Below are 12,594 nucleotides of genomic sequence, written 5' to 3'. Positions count from 1 at the left end.
CTGTAACATTTACCAAGGTTTGGACAAAAGGCATGCTCTTTCCATCGTGGCCAGGGATATAGTGGAGGCTAAACGCAAGTAAACACAGTTTATCCACCACTGAAATTTCAGAAATAGAGTTTATCCCCCTCTTATTAGAGGTTATCCACCTCTCAAAAGAGTTTATTCACCATTTGCAACAAGTCTTGTAACATCAAAAAATCACACTGTATTATCTACATTCCCAATCTGTACACTCATTAATACTCTAGGAACCATTTAATACCACTGGTATTGTTATAAACATTGGACAATAACCTCCACCATCATCAAAGATGCTCTGAATGCCTTTTTATATCCGATACCGCAGTCCATCTTACCGTGATCACAGAATTCATAGTTTACCCACCTCTTATTTGACCACTACATCCTTGATCGTGGCTGGATCATTCAGACAAAAACAATAAATTCAACAATGAGTAAATGCAAAGCTGTTTAATAAAGGGAATGATAAAACCATTTCACTATAACAAGAAATACATATCTGAATAAAAATAATTCATTCCTCATACAGGGCAGTGCTACTTCAGATTGGGCCTTGTTGCTTGGTTGTGAAAAACACTTCTGTCATTTCAGCATGCTCAGCTTCATGTCCAGTATCTTTGTGCAGATTTGAGAATTTACAGCTGTAACAAAAGATGTTAGGGGGTGAAATACTGTTAGAAGGTGATATTGTAATTGTAAGCTAAACTTAACCAAACACCCTTAGTCAGCATTAGGCAACATTGTGCTGGCAGAAGGTTTTGGTGACATAGCAACAATAAACACTTCACTGAAGCGCTGTGAAAATGAGGCTGGGGAGGGCGCTGTCATAGCAAAAAATGCTATTGGTGGACACAGGCCCTATGCATGATACATGGCTCTGTTCTCGGTCATTTATTCTGATGGCACCTCTGAAGAAGTACAGCTCTGAAGACATGTGATTCAAATGATAGATAGCTAGATAGATAGATAGATCCCAAACTTGAAATGAAATATTTGCACTTTCTGTGTATATTTTGTTGTATGTATTGTACTTTATGTGTTTTTCATGCCAACAACATTTAGTGGCACTCATAATTTCTGGCTAGTGAAAATTCTGATTGGCCACATTGGCTGGTGATCAAAAAAGTTAATTTAGAACCCTGGGTATAATGCAGGGATGGGCAGTATTTCTAATACATGTATTTAAAATACGTATTTCAAATACAAAATACTATTTTGTAATTTGTATTTTATTGAGATGATGAAAATGCCTTCGTATTTTGTATCAAAATACTTCAGTGTTGTGTATTTTTGTATTTTCAAAATACTGTAAAATACTTTCTGTGAAACACTGAGATGACATCTATCTAACTATCTATAAAGCATGAAATCTGTCTCTGTCTGTCTGTGGCACCCTCGCATGATCAAGCCCCTGTGATACTGTTCTCGGCCACTATTTTTTAGAGGACCACAGGAAGGACTTGCCATCCTTGGAACAGTATCCACTGATCAAAAACCTTTTTGTAAGGTTCAATACCATCATTTATTTTCCTTTGCTAGACTGAATGCAACACTGTTTGAGAAGTTAGTTGTACTTAAAGGCAACTGAGGAGACACCATTACACACACACAAAGTCCTTTTAGGCAATTCCCTCCACTCAACGGCCATATTGCAACGCTTTTTGGGCACTTATTGGGCATTTATTTCAGCAGAAATGCGCGTGCGCAAGGCTTCATGACACCAACCTTGCTCCAGCTGCGAGATCACATGATTGGCACAATGTCTTCACAACACACCATGTGATTGGCTCAATGTATTCATATCACACCAAATGACTGGGTCAATGTATTCACGTGTCAACATTAGAAAGTCTCTGCTTGAGTTCACAAGCTTAGATCACAACACTTGAGTTTGCTATTTTCCTTTCTTTTTTCTGTTTTACAGGGTTTTTTTCTAGACTTTAAGTTTGTCTATGTTCTCTGACCTGTGAAATATTTCATTGCTATGGTGACTTGACAAGATCATTTCCTACCTCAAACAAGGACATTTCCAACCTCTTGCACATTTTACATAAGAAATTATTGTATAATTAATGTTATAATTAATGGCTTCTAATGGGCTTAACTGATTTGATGGTATTAATGTGACAACCTGATTTTTTATGTATTTACATTGATAGAGGTTGTGTACACACACCAGTTTCAGGTGTATACAAAATTATTCAACTGTGATGAAACTCACCATAAGTGTGGTAGTGATGGTGTTAAATAACTTAAAAGGTTAAAATACCTAGTTTAAATTTCTAAATAAATCATACATTTTCATTGTTTGTCTTTGAGTTACAGTATTGTCACCGATTCATAGTGGTCAATCTATTACACCAATAGAGTAAACTAGATGTACCGCAGAGCGGTACAAAATATGACCGCCGCCCAGTCCAGCACATTTCTTCCACAAAAATAAATCACGCTGAAAGGCCTATATGATTCTAACTGTCTCACTAAATTGTATTATCCACACTCAATTCTCACTGATATCTGCTAGACAACAAGTACCAAAACATGATTAGTTCATAGATTTCACATGTAAAATTCATTTTATACAAACCCACCTCCATCTTGCCTGTTCATAATTCTGAGAAATTCTTGAATTGTGTGCATGTGTGCATGTACATGTTTATGTTATGTGTGTGTGTGTGTGTGTGTGTGTGTGTGTGTGTGTGTGCATGCGTGCTTGTGTGTGTGCCTGCGTATGTGCCTGTGCAAGCGTACATATGTCTACTGTGTGAGTATGTGTCATACGTATGATTACTGTGAATGTATGTGTGTGTGTGTGTATCTGTTTGTGCACATGTGTGTACATGAAATGGGTTAACATGACCCCTGGAGGCAAACATACGGAAAAAAATGGTCATCCTAGTAGTTTTGTGGAAAAAATGTGCTGGACTGGGCGGCGGTCATATTTTGTACCGCTCTGCGGTACATCTAGTCTTGATACATTTTTAAGGTGGGTATTTGGTATTTTATTTGGAAATACATTTTGATGTATTTTTGCCCATCCCTGGTATAATGTTGACATAATATGTAGTCTAAGCTGCCTATGACACTTATTAGCCCATTATTATGACCGCCGCGCAGCGAAGCATATAGGTTTAGTCAGATTTTTTTCTTTTTTTTTCTTTTTCGCATGCCCAAATTTCCGTCAAGGATTCCCGGGACACTGAAAGACCGGGGTACACAAAACTTGGTGGGCATGTAACCCCACATGGATAGCATGGAACCATCGTTTTTCGTTTTGATCTGTAGCCCCCCCGCTGGACTGGACCCCCCGAAAGGAGGGTAGGGCAGACACAGTTTTCTGTGAATATCTCGAGAACCGTAGGGTTTAGGAGGACCATTTTTTTTTTCGTATGTTGATCTCAAGGGGCCATGTCAACCCATTCCATAACCACTCATTTCAACTGCACGAAATTGGAAGTGTAGGATCATTATGACACCCTCTGTATGCACGCCAAGTTTCGTGGAATTCTGTTCATGGGGGGCCACACAATAAATTAATTTATGTTACTATACACCAACTGGCCTGTAGGTGGCCGGAGACAGTTTTCTGTGAATATCTCGAGAACCGTAGGGCCTAGGAGGTCCACCTTTTTTATGTATGTTGGTCTTAAGGGGGCATGTCAACCCATCCCATTACCACTTATTTCATGTATAGCGCCACCTAGTTAAAAATTAAAAAGCAAAAAATTAGGTGTTTTCATCACAATATCTCTGGCTGACAAGGTCAAAACTGCACAAAATTAAAAGCGTAGGATCATTATGACACCCTCCGAATGCATGCCAAGTTTTGTGTACTTTCGTTCATGGGGGGCTTTACAATAAAATAATATATGTGTACATTTAGTGACGTACACCAACAAGGATTCCCGGGACACTGAAAGACCGGGGTACACAAAACTTGGTGGGCATGTAACCCCACATGGATAGCATGGAACCGTCATTTTTCGTTTTGATCTGTAGCCCCCCGCTGGACTGGACCCCCCGAAAGGAGGGTAGGGCAGACACAGTTCTCTGTGAATATCTTGAGAACTGTAGGGACTAGGATGACCATTTTTTTCCGTATGTTTGCCTCCAGGGGTCATGTTAACCCATTTCATGTGCACACGTGCACAAACCGATACACACACACACACATACATTCACAGTAATCATACGTATGACACATACTCACACAGTAGACATATGTACGATTGCATGCACATACGCAGGCACACACACAAGCACGCACACACACACACACACACACTCACACACACACACACCCACACACATAACATAAACATAACACAAACAATCAAGAATTTCTCAGAATTATGAACAGGCAAGATGGAGGTGGGGTTGTATAAAATTAATTTTACATGTGAAATCTATGAACTAATCATGTTTTGGTACTTGTTGTCTAGCAGATACCAGTGAGAATTGAGTGTGGATAATGCAATTTAGTGAGACAGTTAGAATCATATAGGCCTTTCAGCGTGATTTATTTTTGTGAAAAAAATGTGCTGGACTGGGCGGCGGTCATATTTTGTACCGCTCTGCGGTACCTCTAGTTGCTAATATATTGCATAGCTATTATAGCCTTTTATTTTAAAGTTAAACATGTTTCAAATTAGGCTACTATTATAATGGTGTGTTGTATGTAAACAGCATAGTTAGTGTACAGTTTATTTATTAACCCTTATAAGGTGTTCGGGTCTGTGGGACCCATTTTCAGTTTTTAGCTTAATAAAAATGATACAAATAATTATTTTTTTAAACTAAGATTCATTGGCCTTGGCTCATTTTCTATGAGGAACATAAATCAAAAAACATTTTCAATGAACCCCCCCTGCATACCCCCCCTTCACATTTATATTACACACAGGATGTTCGGGTCCACTGGACCCGGAACTAGTTAAAGTGTGGAAATCAGGTCCTGTGTGTGTGTGTGTCAGAGGGTTTTGATGGTGATACAGAGCAAATAGTTTCAAAGAAATGAGGATAACATTTCTGAAAATTCAGAGTCCGACACTGAGTTTGAAGAGGAGGATAAGCATCAGCCAGCTCCGAAACGTAAAAGAGCCTCAGGACTAGCCCTTCAGCAGCCAGGACAAGCCTGCAAGCAGCCAGCCCCAGGACCATCCCGTGAGCAGCCAGGACCAGCCCGCAAGCAGACCAGCCTGTGAGCAGCCAGGACCAGCCCGCAAGCAGCCAGGACTAGCCTATGAGCAGCCGGGACCAGCCCGCAAGCAGCCAGCCCCAGGACCATTCTGTGAGCAGCCAGGACCAGCCCGTGAGCAGCCAGGACCAGCCCGCAAGCAGCCAGCCCCAGGACCATTCCGTGAGCAGCTAGACCCAGGACCAACCCGTGAGCAGCTAGCTGTAGGACTACCCAGTCAGCCTACATCGAAACGCAAGCGAACCTCAGGACCAGCCCGCCAGCAGCCAGCCCCAGGACCGGCCAATAAGCAGCAAGCCACAGGAACAGCTCGTCAGTCAGCTTCAAAACGCAAGCAGGCCTCAGGTCCAGATCGTGAGCAGCCAGCCATAGGACCAGCCTGTCAGCCAGCTCCGAAACGCAAGCGAACCTCAGGACCAGCCCGCCAGCAGCCAGCCCCAGGACCAGCAGATGAGCAGCAAGCCGTTGAGCAGCCAGCCATAGAACCAGCCATTGAGCAGCCAGACATTGGACTAGACTGTCAGTAGCTTGCAAATGACAACATATGGATATCAAAAAATGGTAGAATTGAATGGTCTTCCTGCTCAAGAAATGAACCCCCCTGCATGGCTGCCAATGTGATTCGGATGCTACCAGGACCTACATGCTCGATGTCTTGTGCATGTCACTCATGCACAAGACATCAATTCTTCTTTTTACCTTTTCATGCCATCCCCTATCAAAAAATACATATGCAATACACACACAGTGAGACTCTGCCCCTCATGTGTGGTATAGTCTGGTATAAAATTGCCGTGTTCAATGGCTTCAATGGGTTGTTCAGACAGATGTTATTGAGTATGTTCAATTTCTAATGAAATTCAAATAAATAAAACTTGCTTCATTTGTACAATTGTTGATTATTTTCCAGTTATGGCTGTTTTATGATGAATTTCCTAATTTTGTTATATTTTAATAAAAAAATAAACAAAAACGAGTGGCACTTCTATTCATAATTGTGATTTAACAACGGTAAAGGCAACACATTTAACATATGTGTTGTTTATAGTACTTGCAATTGGGATGAAGTAACCATCTAGTGATTATTTAAAAAAAAAAAAAGTTTGATTATGTTGAAGGGTCCACTAGACCCAGCAGCACCCCCTGTGTAACAAAAAAACGAACACCCTATGAGGGTTAAAGGATAATTCCGGTATTTAGCACTTTGGGTCCCTTTTCTGGTTTGTTTTGGATGAACTAGAGTGGTGGACACCGAAATTTTGACGAGGGGTCCTGTCTCGACTTTTCTGGCTTGTTTTGAATCGCCTTCGACTACTTCAGAGTGGCTGCCTACAGGCATGTACAAACATGTCCTTAAAACAACCCTTAATGTTCGTTTTCAAAACTGTGCAACTCACCGAGTGGTAAGTGGTGTTCGTTGATGTTCCAAAACAAGTAGCGTAGCGAAATACAGTTTATGTCGTGTTTTATTTGCCATTTTGTAAAATCCCATTGATTTCTGTTGAAAGACTCATTGCACGTTGATATTACTGCACCACCGGAAACGGGGGCTGTTTACATTTGGTTGTAGTCTTTCCATGAGACCTTCTTTTACTGTCTATGCTTCAGGCTTAAATATTGAGCAGAAGTTTATACGCGGTTTAGTTGTGAGGTGTCTGAAAAAATAGTTCCACAATAGCAAATAACACGGCTGGAAATCATACATTGCGTCGATATATTTGATTTTAATAATCAACGAACACCACTAACCACTCGGTGAGTTGCACAGTTTTGAAAACGAACGTTAAGGTTTGTTTTAAGGACATGTTTGTGCATGCCCGTAGGCAGCCACTCTGAAGCAGTAAAGGCGATTCAAAACGAGTCAGAAAGGTCGAGACAGGACCAATCGTCAAAATTTCAGTGTCCACCACTCTAGTTCATCTAAAACAAACATTATCCTTTAAGCCTTTACCTTGGATTACATGTATAACCAAGGTATCATTTGGAAGTGTATTTTTCTGTTCTTTCAATGGGTTGTCTCAGTAGGTTTCAGTGTTGGGAGTAATGCGTTACAAAAGTAATATAATTACTGTAATATATTGCTGTTTGCGGTAACGCGGTAATGTAAGGCATTACAAAAAAAAAATTGGGTAATATTTACTCGGTACAAACTTCAGTAACGCGCGTTACAATGCAGTTTAACCCAAAATTAAGCGCTTGTTTTGTTTTGATACATATTTGCAAACACCACACGAGAACAAGAGAGGAGAAAAAATCCGCGCAAAATAGTAGAACGTCATGATACTGGTTGAATATGACTGTGGCTGCAGCAGACTCGCAGGCGGACTCTATTTGCAGGATGGACATAAGCCTACGCTCATTATTTTCAGCTTGTCAGAGACAAGGCTATGAAGAACATAATAGTTAGTGCACTTTGTGTGCGAAACCGAAAGATCTCTCAGCTCACGAAATAGCACAAGTAAATTAATGAAACATCTAAATTAGTGCCACGCTAATCTTTTTGATTCTTGATAAAACACAAACTATGGTGTTGTGCATGTCAGCTTTGTGCTGTGAACTTGAATTGAAGAGAATAAAGGGATAGAAATGCAGAAAAAGATTGCGTAGCCTGGCAGTGCCACCGCTCCCACCACGCGCATCACGCACTTTGCGTTGGGCACCAAAGGACAGAGGGGGCACCCAAATGTAACCAATGAATAGTAGCTTTACTGCAAACTGCGTTTCACTCTTCATCAATAACGTTTACAATGTCAAAATGCACTAACACGATGTTACATGCAAGTTTGATACCTTTTGGGTTCTCTCAATCACCACGTAGTACTAGAATTGGTGGGTCTTCAATCATTCTTTTCCAAGCATTTAGGCTACATGAAGCACATGATATGCTGAGTCGACTGAAACGCATTCCATTCAGATAGCTAGGTGGATACCAGGCTCATAATTCACTTGTAATCGCAAAACGAAATGTGAAGCAACATGTCGTTGCATATTTCCATTTCCAAAGCAATATTATTGTTAATATTGTGCTATCAATGTAACTCAAACAAATAAGGCTTGTAAACAAGAGCTGGCAAAAGGGCATTATGACAACGTAAAGATCAATGCTCTTAAAGTGACAGTGCACCATTTATAAGTAAAACAGCATTTCTTCAGAAATTAATGTTTAAAAATACACAGTAATGGTCTGTAAATAATAATAATAATTTATTTTACTTTAGGTGTTTGAGTTATCATTTAAATGTCACTCACTCAAAGCCACTCACTCAGGGCACCGAAATGGCCAGCAGGCCACCATCTTGACATGTCTTTATTAAAGGAACCGTATGTAAAAAATGTATTTCAATTAATCATAAAATTGCCCTGATATGTCACTAGACATTAAGAAATCATGTTCATTTCAAATACTTATATCACTGACAACAGTAGTCTGGCCAGGATATTGTCATTTAAAAAGTGAAGTTGCAGCCCTCAACTGATGTTGCTGTTGTCATGTTGTGTTTTGGCCTAATGCGCCACCCTCCACCTATCTACTAATCACAAAGTCAGTAGTGTTTCGTCATCCGGTTGCCAACTCTGCCAGTCAGAGGGGAGGGGAAGGGGATACACCGCTCTACAGTAATTTGAAAGTGATTGTAGTACCCGTTTTGGCCACAATCTTACATACGGTTCCTTTAAGCTTTGATTTACAATATAGTAGGCTCTCTATTGATTTTAATGAGTAGGCCTAGGCCTTAAAGTTACAGTATTTCTATCACAATTTACCAGACTTTGACCTTTTGTCGGTTTTTAACAAAATTCTGACTATGATTGTTCCTTGTATTGCATTATGAGCACTGCGCCTATTGCATTCTACTGTTGCCTTAAGCCTAGCTCAGTCATTATGCTATACCACATCTCCCTGCATTGGAAGAGCAAGCTGCATTGAGCGTAATAAACTGCATTTAGAATGGCAAATCCATATTTCTAGATATTTTGGTGAAAGTAACTTAAAAGTAATGCAATAGTAGTGTAATGCCTTACAATTCAGAGACAGTAATATTATAATGTAACAAATTACTTTGAAATGACAGTAATAAGTAATGCATAGTACATTACGGTTTTGAAGTAACTTGCCCAACACTGGTAGGTTTCTAGCACTAACAATCACAGAGATATTCAAGCAGTTAAGTACCATGGATTTTGTGTTCTAGTTTGTGCTCATTTGAAAATAAGTCTGTTAACAATTGTTTCCCCTCATTATTTTTTATCTCCTTCTCCTGTCTTTCCTTTCTTTTTTGGTGGCCTGTTTTAGTTTTCTTGTAGAAAGACATTTGTACAGCAGCATAGTTTGCGCTCCACCACTAGCACTGATGCTAAACTTAACTAACTTACTGTAAACAACATGCGTGCATGCGTGGGTGAGACCTTAGATAGTCATCACTTCATTTCCATACAAAATGTAGTCAGTCAACCAAGTTATTCAGCCATTTACATTTCATCTGATATTTATTATGACATTTAATTAGGAAATTAAAATATCCAGGTAAAATAAAATAAATTCCAGACTTTCCAGCCCTCCCTCCCTTTGGGGCCCTATCAGGCCCTACAGTCCAACGCCCCTGCTCGGTGACCATGAGAAACAGAGATCTATGCTTCCTACTATAAGGTATCATTTTTGGTCATAAATTTGGCCGAATCATGCTTTGTAACATAGTACCGGTACATAAATTGGATGACTAGTGGGGATATGTTAATCTGTCTTTCACATGACCATATACCATCTACATGAAAAAGCATGAATCAATTAGTAAATCACTACAGAGAGATACTTTATGTCCATCCCTGAGTTTTACCATTTGCAACCATAAGGTGAAGGTATGACAAGACATAATTTATCTCAGTGATGCATTAAGAGACAGCGAGTGTAACTAAATACTGCAAAAAACAGACTCTGCCACTAAAAAAACAGACTCTGTCACTAAAAGACCACTTACCGTAGTCCAACAAAATCATGAAGCAATGTAGAACAAAAGCTTTTTCAACACTCTACAAGGGAAAAAATACATTTTATACTCACCCATAAATACATAATATTCCACAGCTGATGAGAATGATGAATATTCCTACTGAGGTAGCAGTTATTATGTAGGTGTGTTGCTGTGGTGGGAGCTTGTCATCTGTTAGGTAGAAAGAAGTATTGAATGTTGTGGTCATGTGTTACAGTTTACCAAAGTGTTGAAAGCACAATATATAATAAGAAAGGAAATACCTGGATAAACGGACAGGTTCCATGTTTGTGTTTTCCACAGGCCTCTCTGAGTTGCTGTTTGACATGTGTATATTCCTTCATCAGACTCCTGCACATTTGATATTAGTAGAGTTGTTGGAGTGGCAGGATCAACACTCATCCTGTCTGAGGTGAAGTGTGTTTCTGTTTCATTTATTGGTGGACTATGTGCAAAAATCAGGGTTTCATCCTTTTTCCATCTGATATTACTTAGGTTACAAGATGTATTAAAGAGAAGGGAAATATTTTTTCCTTGAGGTTCTATGAGGTGTATTGCCATAATTCTATCTGTACCTAAAACAGAAGACAGAAAAGTTCATGGTGATTAACAGGTTAAAGTTGTGTTATATTGTGCCAGTATGATGCTAAGAGACCAGATTAAAGTACCATCATTAAAGCATGATTGTTTTACCTCTGCAGCTCAGCAAAGCTAAGCAGAATCCCACACCAAGAAGCCCAGTAGATACCCTTGCCATACCGATACGTCCAACGCCGTGTGTGAGAATGGCCGCCTGTGAAGTCAACCAGTCCAACTGCACAGGTCTCTGAGGAACTGCACTCAGTGACAGCGAGCGGAAGTGGTGGTTGCCTGCGCATGAGAGAGACTATATTCAGAAGTCGGCTTTTTAGGTCTTCGGAGTGGGAGAAGACTGCATGATAAGAAATTCACACCACAAATTGTTTACCATGATTTATAATGCTTTTATTAGGCCTGAGGTAAAAGCAGCGAAAGGAACATGGTTTAGTCTGTGCTGCGTCAAAATCTATTGTTATTTAAGCCTACACATTTCATCACTTTATTACCCGACCTCTTTCTTATCTTCAAACGTCTTCTTAAGTGACACCTCGAAACATTACTGCACAGGCAGCACACAGGACTCTCACATGTAGCAAAGAACTGGCATGACCGATGTACCTAGTAGGCTAAGCTATTCTGTTGTTAAGTCTGACGTCACGTTCGTTTCTGCGTTTGGAGAGGCATCAGACTGTAGGTGAACACTTCCTTTGATTCTTGGAGTTCTCGCTATGATTTTGGTCTGCCCTGCACTCAATAGCCTACAGTTTGGAGTTTAGTTACTTTGCCTTTGTAGAATCGAATTTGAGTTTTCAATGACTCGTTCTCCTTAAGCTAAGTATACATGAACCGATGCATCTTGTTATTTAAAACTCCACTCTGCTAGGTGGTTATAGGCTATATAGTTTGTTTTAATAGCAAACAGAAATGTCAAGATGGCAACAGGTCATTACATTCTTTAATTGACAAAATATGATTGTACAAAATATTCAATCAATATGGCGCAAATGAGGCTAGAGGCGGTGGATTAATTTATCAAAAGTGGGTAGCAACCAGACTCTATGGGCTAAGCCCCGAATGTTTTCAACTGCTAGGCGACACCCCTGTCTATTAGGGGTGGGCGTATCGATCCAAATATCGATAGTATCGATACCAACATTGGTATTGGTATCGGATCGATACCAGCGTGATGGGATCGATACTTTAATTTTAGTTCACTTCCAATATCTCTTAGCCTAATTTGTTCAAAATGTTCCTGTTTCACCAAGGGCTAGCCTAGAGTCATGCAAGCACCATTCCTTTCACATTTTGCATGCCCGCTTTGCAATGTTTCATTGCTGAAATGTTTGTAAACTATTAACAGTGGAAATCATAAAATCATTAGTGGTCATGGAAATGTATTCAAATTTAGTATATTGATATTTTATTCATCATTCAATCATGACACACTGTTCTCCCCTACATAAAAGTATATAAACTGCTTTTAGTTACAAATATCAGTATTGGTATCGATATCGGCAATACTGGCCCTATATTTAATTGGTATCGGATCGAAACCAGATTTTACAGTATCGCACACCACTACTGTCTATTGCGTTTCAAGACAACCGTGCTGCATTGGATTTCATAAGGACGAATTGTTAAATTGTTACAATGTAATTATATATATCTTTATTTAGCATGTTTGTTTTCTCCATATGTGCTCATGCTGTGTTCCCCAAATGGTAGGCCAGCCCCCCAAAAAATGGCTCGAATGTCAAACTCCGCCTATGCTCAAGGGGAGGTTGAAAATGAGTATAATTCCCCACATGG

The 12,594-nt window shown here is 39.8% G+C and overlaps 1 long non-coding RNA gene across 1 annotated transcript in view; it reads right to left on the bottom strand.

Moving 5' to 3' along the window:
- Window positions 1–459: 459 nt before the first annotated feature.
- LOC143100148 (uncharacterized) overlaps window positions 460–12,594 on the bottom strand; it is a 20,167-nt gene continuing 8,032 nt past the window's right edge. The window contains exons 2-5 of the long non-coding RNA XR_012981852.1: window positions 10,900–11,076; window positions 10,470–10,781; window positions 10,278–10,377; window positions 460–665 (exon numbers count right to left, since the gene is read on the bottom strand). This is a non-coding gene — a long non-coding RNA (uncharacterized LOC143100148). The remainder of the gene's footprint in view (window positions 666–10,277; window positions 10,378–10,469; window positions 10,782–10,899; window positions 11,077–12,594) is intronic.

This window comes from Alosa pseudoharengus, unplaced genomic scaffold (genome assembly GCF_046254945.1).
Source record: "Alosa pseudoharengus isolate Yale_2024_CS ecotype anadromous, Long Island Sound unplaced genomic scaffold, YU_APseudo_1.1 YU_APseudo_1.1_scf_3, whole genome shotgun sequence".
In the NCBI taxonomy this organism is placed as follows: domain Eukaryota; kingdom Metazoa; phylum Chordata; class Actinopteri; order Clupeiformes; family Clupeidae; genus Alosa; species Alosa pseudoharengus.
The sequence above is the reverse complement of the archived record's forward strand: the minus strand, read 5'-3'. Positions and strand labels throughout refer to the sequence as shown.